Source organism: Pan troglodytes, chromosome 12 (genome assembly GCF_028858775.2).
Source record: "Pan troglodytes isolate AG18354 chromosome 12, NHGRI_mPanTro3-v2.0_pri, whole genome shotgun sequence".
Taxonomy (NCBI): Eukaryota; Metazoa; Chordata; class Mammalia; order Primates; family Hominidae; genus Pan; species Pan troglodytes.
The window spans coordinates 25,753,724-25,772,956 of record NC_072410.2 but is presented as its reverse complement, the minus strand read 5'-3'; positions in this window follow the sequence as shown (position 1 = coordinate 25,772,956).

Here is a 19,233-nt window from a genome sequence, read left to right as displayed (position 1 = left end):
TGTCACAATGTAATTTCCAAAACTCACTGAGGTCATTATCGCTGTGTCCAGGGTTAAGGCCCCTGCATGGTCTGCAGTGGGAAATGCACTCACCTTGAAAGCCCAGCACCAGGAGGCAGACGAGCAGGGCCAGGAAGCGCATCTTGGAGGGTCCAGGGAAACTGCTGCTTCTGGATCTAAGGGCGAGGAGAATGTGGTTGGGCTGGTCATTCAAGTCTGGGTTTCTCCAGAAGCGGGGCCCAATAAGCACAGGTTTCCTTGGAGTCGATTTGCATGTCTGATGACCTGAACCAGAGCCCTTATCCAGGGCTTCCCAGGGCAGGCAGGCTCATTCTACCTTCAGCTGCCAGGAGGTGGTGGAGGTGATGTTGTGCCTCAGGCCTCACAGTGACTGAGGCTGGGCAGAGCGGGGCCAGTGATGCTGCTCTGTTCACAGGGCTCCTCCCCAGGGGCTGGGACAGAGGTCACCCAAGAACCAGACAGATGTCTGCAGAGAGGACACTGAGAATTCTATTTTTATGGAGATGAGGCTTGTTCTACTTTATGTTCTAAGTAGATGCCAAGTTAAAAGTTGCTCTGAGCCCAGATAAGGCAGAGATCCTAGGAGCCCTCAGCTCTCCTGTGTTCATAGGGAAGCCTCTGGGCTCCGCTGGCCTGCTCCATCACAAGAATCTGTTAGCATATGGATGCAAGAAGTGGGTGGGAGGTGAGTCTCCCTAACAGCTGTCAGCAGTAGCTGAGGCCAGGGGAGGGGCAGATGAGCCAACATTTGATTCTTCTGTCCCAATTTCTAGAGATGATTGGGTATTATATTCCTAAATTAGGGATTTCTCCCATCTACTGTGTCAAAATATGACTAGAAAATGGATTCTTATATACTTTGCAAAATATTTCAAAATGTCTCACGGACTCAACTAAGAAAAAAGGAGACAAAATTATAGACATAGTCATTTCTTTACTTTGGACAATTTTGTCACCTCATTCAGCCCACACCAAATATACTTCCCTAGTCAGTAAAAAGGAGCAAGTGGGAGGCCAAGGTGGATCTTATCTGAGTCAGGGGCTACCAATCCCTCCATGAGAGCTGAAAACAATCCGAGGTCAAGAGACTCACAGCCCATGACTATGCTCCATAGAGGCAGCTTCTCCAAGATGGCTGAGGGCTGTCTGTGGCTGTATCTGTTCTCATACATGATAATGAGGGATACAGCAGGTCTCTATGAAATCCTGAGCAAGGCCATCCTTGTTGTGCCCCTCTGACCTGGACATAGGTGGCACTGGATTCATTTAGAGAAGTAAAGTGACGTGTAATCATGAGAAAAATGAAAAGAAAGGGAGATGGGGAGAGAGCCTGTGGTGTGTGTATGAACAGAAAGAGTTGGTATTTTAATAGTTTAATACACTGAATATGGTCCCTAAGATGCCAGGTCCTCTTCCTTGGAACTTGTGAGTGTCTTTCTTACTATTTAGAGCACATTTGTAGATGTAAATTAAGGATATTGAGATGGAGAGATTATCTGGATTAACCAGGTGGGCCCTAAATGCAATCACAAATATCCTTATAAGAGAAGCAGAGACAGATTTAACCAAACAGAAGAGAAGACAATGTGAACTCAGAGACAGAGACTGAAGGGAGGTGGCCACAGCCACGGAAAGCTGCAACCACCAGAAGCTGGAGGAGGCAAGGGCAGCCTCCCCCTAGAGCCTCTGGAGGAGCCTGGCGGCTAACACCCAGGTCTCGATGCAGTGAAACTGATTCCAAACTTCTGCCCTCCAGAACTAGGAAAAAATGCATTTCTGTTGTTTTAAGCCAACAAATTGTTGGCCATTTGTTACAGCAGTTCTAGCAAAATAACACAAAATGTGCTCTGGATTTTTCCAAAGTGCAATGGTTGTGTGCAATCTTCTTGTTCAACTTTCTAACGCTATACAGAAATGGATTGGTGGAGGATTTTATGGTGAAAAAAATACACATGAAACCCATACCGCATAGTGAGGCACCTGTCGTAGAATAAATAATGATGACTTTTAGTTGAAAATGACATCTGGCAAGTAATATCTTACACAGCCTCTTAATTCTAGGAGATTCAGAGGTGCATAAAACAGAACACTGAGTACTTCTCGCTAAAAAGAACAGTTACATTTCATGGCATATCATCTGGTTAAACCCTCAGGACAGCCCTTGATATCTGTAGTGCTCCATTTCACAGATGAGAAAATCTATCATTAGAGGGCATGGGTGGTTTCACCAAAGTCTTATGGTCAGCAAGTGCTAGAGTGGGATTTGAATCCAGGTGTGTCTGACATCAAGTCTGTTCTATCCACAGATGGATCACACAGATGATCCCACAGCCTGTAGAATGGGAGAAGAGACATTTTCACAGGATGCTGTGAAATTCATAGGTCCCTGCCGCCTCTGCCCCATACCATGTGAACCCTAACATTAAGCTGAGCCTCTTCTGCAGTTTCTTCTACAAAATGCAACTTTCTCCAAGCTTTTACAACTCTGAACAGCTTTATTTCAGACTTGGAGGCAGAAGCACATCTTGCCTTGTCCTGACCCTTCCTCCCCTCTTCTACTCATTTCCATCTCTGACCCTGTCCTTCCCTCTCAGACTGTGTCACAAATCTAATTTGTTCTCCTACTATGAAACCCCAACCTCTCAGTAGCAGTGAAATCTGACCTCTAGGGTCTCACAGATACCCAGAATGTACAAAAGTTAATTGAAGGACTTACCCAGGAGGTTTTCTCCCTAAGAGGAATTCTGGTGCTAGCTGTCCTCATAGTAAACTATACTCTGTCTCTTGTCCAAATTGATTCCAAAGGCGGACAAGCTGGAAAGGGTTGGGAGATCAGAGAGAAACTATCCCCTCAGAAAGACAAATGCCATTCTCTCCTCATGTGTGAGTTTCCTGTAGCTGCTGTAAAAAATCACCATATCCTTACTGGCTTCAAACAGCATGGGCTTATTCTCTTATGATTCTGGAAGGGAGCAATCTCACACAGGTCTCTCTGGGATAAAATCAAGCTTCCCTGTGGACACCATGGGGAAGAGCTTGTTTTCTTGCCTTCTCCAGCTTTTAAATGCTGCTGTCCCTCCTTCGTCATGGCCTTTCCCTCACATCACTCAGCCTCTCCCTCCATAGTCACATCTCCCCAAATTTGACCCTCCTCCTTCCCTCTTATGAGGACAATAATGATTACAAGGAGCCCACAATATACTCCAAGATAGTCTTTGTATCTTAAGATGCTTCATCACATTTGTCAAGATCCTTTTGCCGTATAAGGCAACCTTCACTGGTTCCAGAGATTAGCATATGTAAACTTTTTAATGGAGATGGGAGGGGCAGAGTGCTTTACAGCCTACCAATCCCCCTTATCACCCCTCAACTGTCCTCCCCTAAGGAAGAATCCAGTGTCACATGGCTGGGAGAAGGAGAGATCAGGGAGCAGCCAACAGCTTTATAAAGCGAGAGCTGGAGGAATCTGAGTCAGGGCCCTCTGGTCTGGGGGTTTCCTGGGCTGGAGGATTCTTCTTCTGCTGCTGCTGCTCTAATGCAGACATCAGAGTGTGGAGCTATTTGTTAGAGGCTCCTCTGATTTTGTGACCCAGAAGAAAGGAATTGGTACTTAATCAGAATCTATGAGAGATTGGTAGAGGAAAATTAAATATTTTTTAAAATTTTCTGAAGTTCTCTACTCATTATTGTAAGAGTTAAAGAAGGAAGAAAGAAACACAAAAAGTGGCTCAACAGTGAAAGACAGGTTTATTTTGGAGAATAAGCCTGAGAGGGGTGTCTGGTCGAGTTAGGTCAGGAGCACTCTCTCTTACAGACTAAGCATATTTAAGGGTTCAGGGCAGGAGAGCTTATCACAGGCTTGGAATGTTTCTGTGTCTCTTTGTCTTGCCTATCTGGGAGGGAGAGTTTTTGTGTCTGTTCCCATGCATCTTCCTGCAGCTGTGGGCATACCCCCCAAGTCTGCTTTTAGCATCCCTTTCTTAGTGTACCAAAAGGGAAAGGAATGTGCTTATTAGGGCCCACCATTTTACTGGGGCCCAGTATATGAATGTGAAGTTTGGTGGTTACCAAGAAACTTTCCCCGCTCCTGTGCCCAAGCTGTCTTATCTGTGTTTTACTGTCTTGGAGTCAGTTTGCATGTCTGATGACCTGAACCAGAGAAGTGATTTCCTTGAAATGCATGAGGTTAGAAAGGGAGCTGGAACTTTAAATGGTGGTGTTTGTCCAAGATGACGATGCTTCTGCTCTGTCAATTATAAAAGGAGAAGTGGCAAGAATTTGACAGCAGACACCACCACAATTGAGGATTTGCCTATAGTCTTAGGTTAGGTTTCTAACAACAAGGATTCTCATGGAAGTACCTTAATTACAAGCGGCAGGAAACCCTGAGACAGAAGGTGGAACGTGAGAGAGGGAAGAGATGATGGATGGTGAAAGGCCCATCAGCAAGCAGCTACCCATGAAGACCACTAGAGCTTGAGCCCAAGGGGAAACACAAGAAAACGTCTCTGGGCTATTCCACCTGAAAGGTGAGGGAGCTGGGGTATTTATATACCTCACCTTTTCTCACTGATTGAAGACTGTTCTAGGGGATGCTCATTTCAGGCCCTGAGGTCTGCCACATGTGCAGGCAGAGCTGCTTCCGCAACTCCAGTGACAGCAGTGAGGCACAGACATGGCCATGGGGGGTCAGCAGAAGTACAGTGAAGGGGAAAGGCTGTGAGTGAAGACAGACTGCACCATCCATGCAGAAAAGGTGTGGATGTAAAATCTGGATCATCCACTTGTGTTAGCTCTCTATGGAATAGGACCTTGACTGGTCAGTTGTAAGCAGATGCCCTAGAAAATCAGGCAAGTCTTCCAGGCAGAGCATCAACACCCATAAACCTGGGCTTCCCAGACATGTCTGAGAACCACATGATTGGCAATTATACCTTCTGTGGCAGATGCATTCTGGATTTATGTGGAGATCAACAGAATCCTTTTTTTTCTAGTATTTGGATCTTTGCCCCCAAGCCTTTTAAAAGCTGTAGTTTAGATTCTCATTCTCTGTATTTAGAAAAAAAATCCTACGTGGAATTCCAAGAGTGGCTTCTCCTTTGTGCTATTAATTCCAACTCACACCATAACTCAGACTAAGGTGTAATCATATCTTTTCCTAATAAAATCAGGAGAGGCATTGCCATGTCTGTGCTGCTGAGGATGAGGAGAAAGGACTGTTAAGGTATAGAGGAGGCTTCATGGCTCCTTCTACCAAAACTTTCCAGTGATGTCCAAAGCATGGCTGCAATTTGAAAAATGCTCTCTGCAGATGGAGGCACCAGGAGAAGCATCCGTGGCAGCCCACCCTCATACATCTGCTTCCCTTGATGGTTTATGTTATGACTTGTAACACTGTGGGAGTTACTCCCACAGTGTACTCCTGTTGACAGTAGTAAGTTGCAACATCATCAGGCTGCAGGCTGCTGATGGTGAGAGTGAAATCTGTCCCAGATCCACTACCACTGAACCGAGATGGAACCCCCATTTGCAAACTGGATACCCTATATATCAGAAGCTTAGGAGCTTTCCCTGGTTTCTGCTGATACCAGTGATTGGTAACACTCTGACTCGCCCGGCAAGTGATGGTGACGCTGTCTCCTACCGATGCAGACAGGGAGGATGGAGGCTGGGTCATCTGGATGGCACATCTGGCACCTGAGATTGGAAACATAAAAACAAATTTCCACACAATCAATCATGTTGTAAGAAGCCCTTCCTGAAGACCCAGACAGTACTGAGCACACTGGCTGAGTAAATTCCTAGTGTTCTCCTTCCTTACCTCAGAGCCAGAGCAGCAGGAGCCCCAGGAGCTGAGCGGGGACCCTCGTGTCCATGCTGTGTCCTGACTGGGACTGACTTCTGCACAGGGTGTGACCAGTCAATTAAGAAGTCTTCAGGGCAGGGGCCTGTGCTGTAGGACATGCAAATCAGCAGGGGATGGGGCAGGCTGGGCACAGCTGCAGGGCTGGCTCATCTCAGTAACTCAGCACAGGGGCAGTGTCCCCAGGGTCCCAGGTCAGACCAGGGCAGCCCAGATTTGTCTGTAATGAAGCTGTTTTTTCCTGAAGGCCATTTTGTAATGAAGAACCTTTTCTTGATACTTGTCAAAATTTGAAATACTCCTGATTACTTGAGGGAGTAATGTATTCCATTGGTGTATGGCAATTACATAGGTGAATATTCTTCCCTTTCAGAAACACATAGTAAAGTTTTAGAAGGTGGGATCATGAGGTCTTCAATATACTCTGAAAGGGAGGGGGGTACTTTGTGTGAGTGTAAAATTGTTCCTTCTTAAAAAAAAAAGAAAATTTATCAAGATAATGCTAAACATATTTGAAAATATTTTGTAATGACCTTAAGCCATTCTCATTATTACTATAAGGTCAAGCAATTCACTGTAGGTACACAAAGATTATATTGTAAGTCCTCAAAGTATGTTTCACTCACAGATCCACCATAATACAAGTAAGTAGACCTCTTTAATGCTGGGGATTTTATGGGTTGCATTTTATTTTTGGTGTGGGGACCTCCATATTCAACCCCCTTTTCTGTCATTGGGTATTATTTCCCAAGATTCCTCAACATGAAGGGCTGACTAGTGATGCCAGATCTGATTACTTCAAAATAAGACACTTAATTCTTCTTTCAATTTTAGGAGCCTGGATTAGGATAAACTTGAAATTATCCAAGGATCAATTATCTTAAAAATATGAAGACCAAGATCATATCCCCTGGGTAATGCTCTGAGCTGCACTCCCCGCCAGCAGGTTCCTTGGGGCTCAGGGGCAGCTTCTCTGGAACCTGAATTCCTGGAGAGCAGGTGAGGGAGAGACCTTGGGAAAGACCAGGACATTGAAGCCTCTCTCTTATTGAGGGCAACTGCTGCTTGGTGCATGTCCCTGCCTTGCACAATCTATGCCATTTTCCTCTTTTACTCTTTAGCAGTAAGTAGGGATATCACCCTAACTCAGATGCCAGCCTCCTGTCTCATATCCAGAAGAGAGAATGTCCATCTCCTAAGAAGCAAATGGCCAAGTACATGAAGAAATCACTTGGCTCTGGATAAAACTGGACACAGATTTGTACACATTATATCACATCTCCAATGTGGTCCAGGGCATCTCAGCCTGGTTCAGCAGCAGAAGAAGTGGATTCAACTACATCAGCATCAGTGGGCTGCAGCCTGTGGTTCTGGGGCGTATTAATGATGCTTGAGTTAAGAATGGCCAAATTACTGTGGTGTAGCCTGTGCACACACCCTCATGCTGCCTATTCATAGGCTTGGGTTTTAAGGGAAATATCTTGTGTAGAGGGAAAAGTTTCTTTTGCCCTCTAAACGTTTGTTGAAAATATAGAAAAAAAGACAAATTATACCAGAAACAGGCAAATACATTTATTTTGCATGCTTGGAAAAAAATCACAGAAGAATGATTACCCAGATAACTCAGTGAGGTCTAGGTGCTTATATATCCTTCACAGGGGAGAGGGAAGTGGGGATTGTTGGCAACCTAGGGAGAGTAAATGACCCAAGAAAAGAAACGGATCCTCAAAAGAATACGTAAAACCCTGCCTGGATGAAGTCAACTTCAGATTTCTTCTGGATTTAATTTCTAGTGCATGTTAATATTCTCTGGTAGAAAAATATTCCCAGAGAGGGTTTTAATGACAATTGGCTTGTTTCTGGAGGATCTGCCTTTAGGAAGATAAGGGCGATTTAGGAAAAGCCCTTTTGTGCATTTGCTCTTTTCTAAACACCTTCAGTTTGAAGTAGTCGCCCTACCAATGTAGCTTATCTTGAGATGTCACTTCCCAGATTCCATCAGTTGCAACTGACCTGCCAGGAAACACCATTCCAAAGGGATACAGCTCCAGGTGGAAAGTACAGGTGCTTTTTTCTAAATGGTTGGAGCAGTCCCTCTCTGCATCCCGTGCCTTTCCCTTTCACTGTGCTTCTGCTGATTCCCCATGGCCATCTCTGCCCCTCACTGCTCTCTCTGAGAAAGGCAGCTCTGCCTGCACGCATGGCAGACCACAGGGCTTAGAATGAGCCTTCCCTTGGATGGTGCTATGATTTCACTGTGTCCCCTCAAGTCTATCTGCTGTTAATCCCCAATGCAAGAGAATTGAAAGGTGGGGTCTAATGGGAAGTGTTCAATCATGAGGGCTCTGCCCTTATGAATGTATTAATGCTACTATAAACAGAGCTTGTGTTATGGATCCACACTGTATTTGACTGACTTTGTGTAGCAAAACCGGTTATCTATACTGAGTTTGCAGCAGAAGACAGGAAGGCAGGGCAGCTAGCAAAGAGGACCAGACATCTAATGCTTAAGTCTTGACCTCCCTTATGCCTTACAGGTAAGGGTTTTTAAAAGCAGGGGTAAACTTCAGTAAATCAGAAGTTATAGACAAAATTGTAAATCAATAAATACATAGATAGAGGTCATGTAAGATATTACTAGTCAGGTGTCAATTTCAAATCAAATTCTTCATCTTGGAGTACTTACCCAAAAAGCTGGCAGAGACCAGATTACCAGGAGAACCTCAGCCTGATGACATTGAAGTTAGCCGAATGTCAAAAATCTGTTAAGATCCTGATTTTAGAATTCACCAGCTCCTCAGAAGTTTGGTGAAATATGAGTTATTCAGCCTACACTCAGATCAAGTTAGCAGCTAGTCTGGTGTGACAACCTGTTTTTAATCAATGACTCAAAGCTGTGATCACCCTGATGTCAAATCAAATTCTTCAATATTTATTCTACATCTAACAAGTACATCACTAAAGACAGTGAGGTTTCATGCACGTTGCTTCTGTTACCAGTGCATGGTGGCCAGGTTCTTGGCATTTTGAGCAAAGAATTGGACAAAATGCACAAACAAAGCAAGGAAGGGATTTATTGAAAATGAAAGTACACTCCACAGTGTGGGAGAGGGCCTGAGTATAGGGGCTCAAGGGCCCCATTACAGAATTTTTCGGGATTTAAATACCCTCTAGAGGATTCCATTGGTTACTTGGTATATGCCCCATGTAAATGAAGCGGAGGGAGTAAAGTTACAAAGTCATTTACTCAGTGTAAGCCCTATGGAGAGAATATTTCCTATCATAGCTGAAGTGTGAATCGGCCATATGTTCCCTGCCTCCAGACCCTACTTTCTTGCCTCATTTCCATCATAGAAACTTCTACCTATCTTTTGCTGTATAGCATGAGAAAGATAAGCAAGATGACAATTGACTATAACACTCTTGTTCTGGGTTGTCCTGGAGCCCCATTTGTGTTATTGTCAACTCTTGGTATCCTAAGACTATGGCCACAGGTCTGAGTTCTAAGTTCCTTCTTCTCACACCCACAGCCTTTCCCAGGAATCACTTTGGCTTCCTTTGTGCTGGGACCCAACCTCTTGCCACCCTCCCTGGAATCTAGCACTAACTACTTGGAAGCTTTTCTAAGAACCATTATTAGTTCAATTCATTTTCAGTAGGCTGGAATTTCAGTGCTTTCCAGGACAAAAAAGAGAGTGGTGATTCATGTGTCCCTGGGGTCATTAAGATGTTGTGGAACTTGTGGTTACCCAAGAACCTCTTACATTTGATGGGATGGGCTTATATATGACATGTGTAAATGAACCCATATTATTACTAAATATAATTTGATGGGACTGCAGAAAAAAGTTCATTTGTGGTTAATTAGTTGAAATGAGATTATGCTTTATAGATTATTTAGTAAATTTTTGGTAGAGAAAATCTCACATATACATATACATCCACAAACCATAACACATATATTGTATGTACACTCACAAATCATATATGAACTATTTAATGAATTTTCAGAGTGAACACACCTGAATGACCACCAACCATACCATGAAACATAACATTGGCAGTCCCCAAGTACCCACCTCCCTTCTTATAGTCCTGGGCAGAGAGCCCCCAAATCACACAGGTACCCTGTGCCCTCCTTTGAAACTGTTCCACTCTCAAGACCCTGGCATGCTGGGCCTATGATGGGAGTGGCAGCCTGGTAAATTTTCTTCAGGATCATTCTTACATTGTCTTCATGAATAGCATCTGCAGTTCTTAAGTCCCTATGATTCTCTTTATCAAATGTTCACTTGGCCACATCCTTGATGTTCTCCCTCAGACAAGCTTTTTCATTCTTTATAATCTGGCCAGGCTGAGAGATTTTCAAAACTTTAAGTTCTGCTTCCCTTTTAATTATAAATTGTGTCTTTAATTCATCTCTTTATTCTCACCTTTTATTGTAAGCAGTCAAGAGAAGCCATGCTGCTTAGAGATTTCTTCTGCCAAATGTCCCACTTCATCACTCTTAGGTTCTGCCTTCCACAAAACACTGGGACACAAACACAATTCTGCCAAGTTCTTTACCACTTTACGACAAGAAATGTCTTTCCCCTAGTTTCCAATAGCATGTTCCTCATTCCCCTCCATTCCTCAAAATAATGTCCTTTATTGTCCATATTTCTGCCAACATTCTCTTCGCAACCATTAGACAGTCTCTAAGGAGACTGAGGCTTTCTCTACAGCTCTGCTCTTCCTCTAAGCCCTCACCAGAGTCACCCTTTGTGGTCTGTTCGTGGCAATACAGGCTTTGACAGCACACACCTCCAAACTCTTCCAGCCTCTACCCATAGCCATTTCTACATTAGGGGTTGTGTAGGGGTTGTGAGAGCAGCACCCCACTTCTCAGTAGCAATTCCTGTCTTAGCCAATTCTTGCTGCTATAACAAAATACTTAGACTGGGTAATTTACAAACAATAGAATTTTATTTCTCATAGTTCTGGAGATGAGAAGTCCAAGATCAAGGTACTGGAATATTTGGCGTCTGGTGAGGGCCTATTCCTCATAGATGCTCCCTTCTCTGCAGCCTCACGTGGAAGAAATGCAAAAAATAATCTAGCAGGCTTTCTTGTGCACTTTTATTAGGGCACTTCTCTCATTCATGAGGCGAGACCCCCTCATGAACTAATTATCTCTTGAAGGCCCAACTCTTAATATTGCTTTAAGGATTAAGTTTCAACATGAAATTTGGAAGAACACAAACATTCAGGTCATAACTACTTTCTCTGTAACATAATTTGCAATTTTCTCTGTATATAATCTTTTTATTTATGAATCATGATAGTTTTAATTCTTTCTTTTTACTTCTCATTTTTTGTTTTTTTGTTGTTGTTGCCTTGTTGCATGAAGCATGAGAAGTATGTCTTTTTAAGCACTCACTCTTATGAGTCTGATCAAATGTTGTTGACAATAAAATTGGTCTAAAAGCCTGCTGTGCAACTAAGTCTGAGAAAAATTTGGGAATTAAAATAAAGGAATTAAAATTAAGAAACATTAAAATAAAATAAGTTCGGAGTAAATTACTCCTCAGAACTTCAAAGTTTCCAAATAAAGGCAAAGATACTACAACTGAGGGGCCACTAAAGCAGCTACTCATGAAGGAAGCAGCTTATTTGAGGAAAAAAAAGTACCTATGGTGTTTTGAAAGGTTTTGTTTTATGTTGAATAACTGTGAAATTCCAACTACTATACAGATAAGAGTAATCAAGTGCAAAATCTTCAGGTTCCAGGTTACTGTTGGTGAGAGTAAAGTACATCCCAGATTCACAGCTACTGAGCCCCACTGGGATGTCAGTGGCCCTGGTGAATGCACCATGCTTGAGCAGCTGGGGATCCTGCCCAGGTTTCTGCTGGTCAGTCAGAGCAGCCAGTGCTCTGAATGATCCTGCAGATGAGGGAGGCTCTTTGCCCTGGAGACAAAGACAGAGAGGTAGGAGATTGGTCAACGTAATTTCTCCAGTATTCTGACATTGGAATAAAACAAACAAGTCGCCTATATAAGCTGCATCAAACCCAGTGTCTTCCCAGTACAGCCAGAATCACTGCTACACTGAATTTTAATTAGGATCCTTGCTCAGCAGTGGTGCCAGGTCAGAGGAACCCACAAGGTTGAGAGAGTTTCACTGACATGCAGCACCATTTCCTTCTCCCCTCACCATGTCCCCCTCATTTGACACCCAGAGTAACAAGAGACAGAGAGGCTGAGCTGGGGCTTCCGTGGTTCCCTATGGGTCCTAACTGAGCAGCTCTTCCCCTGAGCTCTTATCCAGGCATTGATAAGGGTTCTGATCAGCAGGGCAACCGCGGGGGACATGCAAAGAAGCTGGGGCAGGCACTGGGCTTCCAGCTGCAGAGACCACCTGCCTCCTCCTGTCTGCACTGAGCAGCCCCTGCCCAGGTGGTCAGGTCAGGAAAGGCCATTGGCTCAGCCTGAGGGTACAGCTTCCCTGTGGCTACAGAATTTAATCCCTGTCCTCCTGCCTCACCAGTCACCTACACGCAGCCAGATGGTGTTTTGCACAAGCATGTTGAGCAGAGGTCCCCAATCTTTTTGGCACCAGGGATCAGTTTTGTGAAAGACTATTTTTCCACAAACTGGGGGGTGGGGATGGTTTCTAGATGATTCAAGTGCATTACATTTATTGTGCACTTTATTTATTTATTTATTTATTTATTTATTTATTTATTTATTTTTTGCGGCAGAGTCTCGCTCTGTCGCCCAGACTGGAGTGCAGTGGCGCGATCTCGGCTCACTGCAAGCTCCGCCTCCCGGGTTCACACCATTCTCCTGCCTCAGCCTCCCGAGTAGCTGAGTTCAGGTCATCAGACATGCAAATCGACTCCAAGGAAACCTGTGCTTATTGGGCCCCGCTTCTGGAGAAACCCAGACTTGAATGACCAGCCCAACCACATTCTCCTCGCCCTTAGATCCAGAAGCAGCAGTTTCCCTGGACCCTCCAAGATGCGCTTCCTGGCCCTGCTCGTCTGCCTCCTGGTGCTGGGCTTTCAAGGTGAGTGCATTTCCCACTGCAGACCATGCAGGGGCCTTAACCCTGGACACAGCGATAATGACCTCAGTGAGTTTTGGAAATTACATTGTGACATGGTGAGGTGTTTTGCCTAACTCTCATTAGGAAACCGAGGCACAGGTGTCCAGGGCTAACCAGGAGGCAGAGGTGTCCACAGCCGTGAATCTGTTATCAGCCACCCTGAGGACCACAGAGTCTCTGTCTGTAAGATTTTAAGACAAAAAAAAGTGTCTTGCCACCAAAAAAAGGTCTTTTTTTTTTTTTAAGTGCTTCTTGTTAGAAACATGCATGGGCAATTCTGAACAATATCAGATAAATATCAGATGAAATACTTCTTCCTACTGACCATTTCCACTGCTCACCATCCCCCAATGTCTCTTTATGTCACTAACCGCTTTACCTACATTTAGCCATTGGTGCTGGTGGTTGCTTGGCACCTGGGTCTCCACTCTGTGACCTCTCCTAATAGGTTAGATGAGTTTACACTCCAAGAGGGAGGTGAAAGCTGCAAGGTCTGAGCTCTTGGGCACAGACTTCCTTTTACCACATTCTACTGGCCAAAACAAGGCCAGAGCCCAGCCTAGATCCAAGACATGGGGAAGTAGGTCCTCCATGGGAGAGCCATCAGCAAGCCGGAGCCTGAAGATTTGGCACTTTATCACTTTATCAGTATAGCAGTGTGTGTCCCACAACGTTCATTCAGCATGAAACAAAACCTTTCCAAACACCATAGGTATTTTTTTTTCTTTTGATCAAGCCAGCTGCTGCTTTTGTGGACAACTGCTTTGGTGACCCCTGGGTTGTTAACATTATTAGCTCTCTTTGAAAATTTGGAAGTCGTAAGGAGTAAATTGCTGCAAACATTTTATTGTGATTCTTGATTTTTTCCTCAGACTCAGTTGCACAGCCAGGTTTCAGAACAATTTTATTGCCAACAACATTTGATCAGACTCACAGGTGTGGATGCTTGAAAAATATACTTCTCACGCCTCATGCAACAAGGAAATATCTCATTCTCCCCTTATAAATGAGATGAGCGCCCTTATCAAAGTGCACAAAAAAGCCTGCTAGATTATTCTTTACATTTCTTCCATGTGAGGATGCAGAGAAGGGAGCATCTACAAGGAATAGGCCCTCACCAGACACCAAATATTCTAGTGCCTTGATATTGAACTTCCATCTCCAGACCTACGAGAAATAAAATTCTAATGTTTTTAAATTTCCCAGTCTAAGTATTTTGTTATAGCAGCAAGAATGGACTAAGACAGGAATTGCTACTAAGAAGTGTGGTGCTGCTGTCACAACTCCTAAAATGTGGAAGTGGCTATGGGTAGATGATGGAAGAGTTTGGAAGTGTGCGCTGGCAAAGCCTGTATTGCCACGAACAGACCACAAAGGGTGACTCTGGTGAGGGCTTAGAGGAAGAGCAGAGCTGTAGAGAAAGCCTCAGTCTCCTTAGAGACTGTCTAATGGATGAGAAGAGAATGTTGGCAGAAATATGGACAATAAAGGGCATTACTTTGGGGAATAGAGGTGAATGAGGAACACGCTACTGGAAAGTAGGGGAAAGACATTTCTTGTCATAAAGTGGTAAAGAACTTGGCAGAATTGTGTCTGTGTCCCAGTGTTTTGTAGAAGGCAGAACCTAAGAGTGATGAAATGGAATGTTTGGCAGAATAAATCTCTAAGCAAAGTGTTGAGGGTGCAACATGGCTTCTCTTGACTGCTTACAATAAAAGGTGACAAGAGAGATATGAATTAAAGAAAATCAAAAGGAAAGCAGAACTTAAAGACTGGAAAATTTCTCAGTCTCGCCAGATCGTGAAGAATGAAAAAACTTTTTTGAGGGAGTACACCAAGGATGTGGCCAAGTGAACTTTTGATACAGAGAATAGTGGGCATGTAAGGATGCCAGATGCTATTCATCAAGACAATGAAGAACGTCCCTGAAAGCATTTAGGAGATTTATCAGGCTACCACTCCCATCACAGGCCTAGCATGCCAGGGTCTTGAGAGTGGAATGGTTTCAAAGGAGGGCACAGGGCACCAGTGTGAATTTAGGGCTCTCTGGCCAGGACTATAAGACGGGAGGTGGGTAATTGTGGACTGCCGATGTTCTGTTTCATGGTATGTTTGGTGGTCACCCATGTGTGTTCAGTCTGAAAAGTCATTAAGTTGTGCACTTATGACTTGTAAATGTACATACTATGAATATGTTATGTTTTTTATATGTGGGATTTACCCTACAAAAATATTAAATAAATTAATCTATAAAAGCATGATGTCATTTCAACTAATCAACTTCAAATGAATTTTTTAAAGATCTCATCAAATTATATTTCATAATATCATAGATTCATTTTCACATGTTAGGTATAAGTCCATCTCACCAAATATAAGAGGTTCCACGTACAAGTTTCACAAAGTCTAAATGACCTCAGGGACACATGAATCACCACCCTGTCTTTCTGGTACTGCAAAAAATTGAAATTCCTATGTACTGAAAATGAATCGTACTTAACAATGATTCTTAGTGCCTCTAAATTTGTGAAACAAATTAGGTAATATTCACAGAACAAGAACAATTTGCTTCAAAGTATTTTCTACCCCCGAGACTGCACCGAAGCCTCTGGCAATTTTACTCATTGAAAGGTGAAACTAAAACATAGTCTTTTTCCTACTTGCTATATCATTCATAGAAATGAGATGAGTAAAATTCAAGTAGATACGTGATGAGAGTTGTTCATCGTCATTCACCTTGAAGAAGAGCCTCACGGAGAATTCTGGTGACCCCATTTAAAGACAAACCTGTCAGTCACTAGTTCTAAAGTTGGATCATATCAATATTTGCAAACCTTTTCTCAGAACAATGGGTCCCAGGCACACCCAATAAATAGATCTTTTGCATACAGTCTTCATGTTTCTTGCCCAACTTCTCTTTGCTCTTAGAATCTTACGGTTAAAATGACCATCTTTCTGGTGATATAATTGATACACCATATGTTTCCTCAATTTAAATTGAACAATTTAATTGTGTTAGTATATTCACAGAGTTATGCAATAATCACATTGTGAAAGGAAAATAACCATGGGGCCCAAAAATCACTAAGCTAAAGGGATTAGTCAAGCTGGGAAATTCTTAGGGCCAATCTGCCTCCCATTCTATTCAAATCATCCCTCTGCTCACTGAGATTAATTCATATCTTATTGCCTCTTTGGAAGCGCTAATCAGAAATTCAAAAGAATGCAACTGTTTGTCTTACCTACCTCTGACCTGGAAGCCCTTCCCTGCTTGAGTTGTCCCGCCTTTCTGGACAGAACCAATATACATCTTACATATATTGACTGACGTCTCATGTCTCCCTATAATGTATAAAACCAAGCTGTGCCTCAACTACCTTGGGTACGTGTCATTAGGACCAGAGGTTGTGTCACAGGCTCATTTCCTTAACCTTGGAAAAAAAAAAACGTTCTAAATTAACTGAGACTTGTCTCAGATATTCGGGGTTTATAACATGAATCACTTATAGAACGTTTCCATCAGCCTTAAGAAACCGTGTGCCTATTAGAAGTCACTTGGATTTTGCCCAACTCCTCAGGCAAACAAGAGTCTACTTTCTACATTTTTAAAATTTGCCTATTGTGGACATTTCTCATAAATACATTCAGACTATATGTAGTCTTTTGTGACTGGCTTAGTTCACCGACCAAAAGGTATGCCGAGTATTTCTATGTTGTCATGTCTGTGAGTACTTAATTTCTTTTTATGACCTAATAATATTCTATTGCATATACATACCATATTTTGCTTTTCCATGTATCAGTTCATGGATATTTGGGTTTTTTCTGGTTTTTGTCTCTTTGAGTATCACTGCTACGGGCATTCATACACTTTTTTGTGTAGACAAACGTTTTCATTTGGGGGTGTATAATCCTATAAGTGGAATTGCTGGATTATATGGCAATTGCACGTTTTACCATTTGAGAAACTGCCAGACAGTTTCCCAAAGTGGCCGTAACATTAGCCTGTGTAATAAGAAGAAAGAATCTCTTAGTGAATGAGTATTGAGAACAGCTGAAATATTTGAGGGTGTAAAAAATAAATCTGAGGTAGCTCAGAGACGCTCATTCATTACTCTTTTAATTTTTCCCACTCTTCACAAATGAGGGTCTCCAATTTCTGCCTTGTAGATGCCAACTCACTCCCAGAGTTATTGAGAGGAAGGTACAGGCTGAGAACCACACGGGGAAGTTGGGTCACAGAAGGAGGAATTTGCTCAAGACACAAGCTAGGAAAAACAAATCAAAATTAAAATGGGGAGCTGAATAAGGAAAAATGAGAACTTCCTGTGGGAGGAACAAGAAATTGAGAAGGAATGCCTTGTCTTTATGCTGTGTGCCTATCTTTAGGTTTCTGGGCTCCTAAACTTCTGGACAAGAACCCCCAGTTTGAAGTTACTGGGACACTAATGTCTACTCCTTTTACTAGTTAACTGTTTCATTGGCTGTCGAAACTCCTCACATAAAGTAGACGAACCTCAAGAAGGCAGATTTTTTTTTATGCCTGGTTGAATAAATCCCATGAATCTCATATAACAGGAAAAAATATTTTATTAATAAACAACCACTGTGAGTGAGTTCTAACCAAAACAAAGGGAAAATATATGAAGGATCAAAATGCAAAGAAAATACGTTTTGCACGCGCATCTACAGTCTTAAAGAAAACACAGGAAGTTGCCTTCAGGCCTGTGTCTCTGTTTCAGGAAACTCATCCTCCTGCTGAGAGGAAGATGTTGCAGCCTCCTCAGCCTCCATGGTGTTGATGGTGACAGTGAAATGAGTTCCAGATCCAGGGAGATGGAACCAGGTTGGGACCCCAAGACCAGGGTGGAAGCCCTTAACATCCTTACCATGTCTTGTGAGATATTTATTGACTGCCCTTCACAAATTGAGTTTAAAATACTTGCGTTTTATTTTCCATCAACTGTTCTGCTGTCAGACAGCATTTTTTATCATGGGGGATAGAGAGCAATTAGTCCCTCCTGAACATGTGGTCAGTGGTTAGTCTGATGAGAGGAGCTTTTGTTAAGAGAATATTAGTGCTTCAGTTGTCCTGATTTAACATGGATTCTCTTCCCTTGGGGAGTGAATACAGGTTTTACTGAGGCCTTCACAACAGTGTGGAATCCAGAAGTGTTGGTATTAATACCACTGTGATGTTTTTTATGATTTTGTTTTCACACTTTGTTTTTTTGTTTTACTCATATTTTAATATAGTTTATTTTATTTGTCTTAAATTTTCCTTTAAAGATAATCACGAAGAAAATGATATATGCATACTTTAATTTTATTAAGCCTACATGAATCTACAATTTTGTATTTCCAAAGTCAAGAAAAAATTGGTGATTAATTTTCACCATATACTTAATTAGCATAACAGCAAAACTGCTCCTTTTATTGTCTTCACCCTGACTCTGCTTTATGTTTTTGCATAAGGAATGTTATCATTCTTATTTAGATTTTTTAGATTATAATTACGTGGTATCATATTACATACCTTATATTTCAAGAATTATTCCTATACAGTGACTTGCATTTGTAAGTGAATTTTCAACTGATTTAGATTCTTGGTTTAATCATTTCTACTAATCAAGCAAGAGTCCTTCCAGCAAGATTGCTTTGTTTTGTTTTGTTTGTTACATTTCCTGGTTTGTTATAAAGCATACAACTCAGGAAGTGCCTAACTGAAGAGATGCATATGGCAAGATGACGGGGTAGGTTGAGACGGGGTGAGATGGTGCAAAGCTTCCATGTCCTCTCTAGGCAGCCACCTGCCAGCACTTCAATGTGTTTACCAAACCCAAAGGTTTTACTAACAGCCTTTTATTTTTATTTTTTTATTTATTATTTTTATTTTTATTCTTGAGATGGAGTCTTGCTCTGTCTCCCAGGCTGGAGCACAGTGGCACCATCTTGGCTCACTGCAACCTTGACCTCCTGGGTTCAAACGATTCTCCTGCCTCAGCCTCCTAAGTAGCTGGGACTACAGGCACCCACCACTAAGACCGGCTAATTTTTATATTTTTAGTAGAGATGGGATTTCACCATGTTGGCCAGGCTGGTCTCAAACTCCTGGCCTCAAGTGATGCACCTGCCTCGGCCTCCCAAAGTGCTGGGATTACAGGCGTGAGCCACTGCTCCCAGCCACCAAAAGCCTTTTAAAATCACAAGGCACAGCTTCCTTTACTGGAGCATGCTGCTTAAACTCTTGATGAATCAAA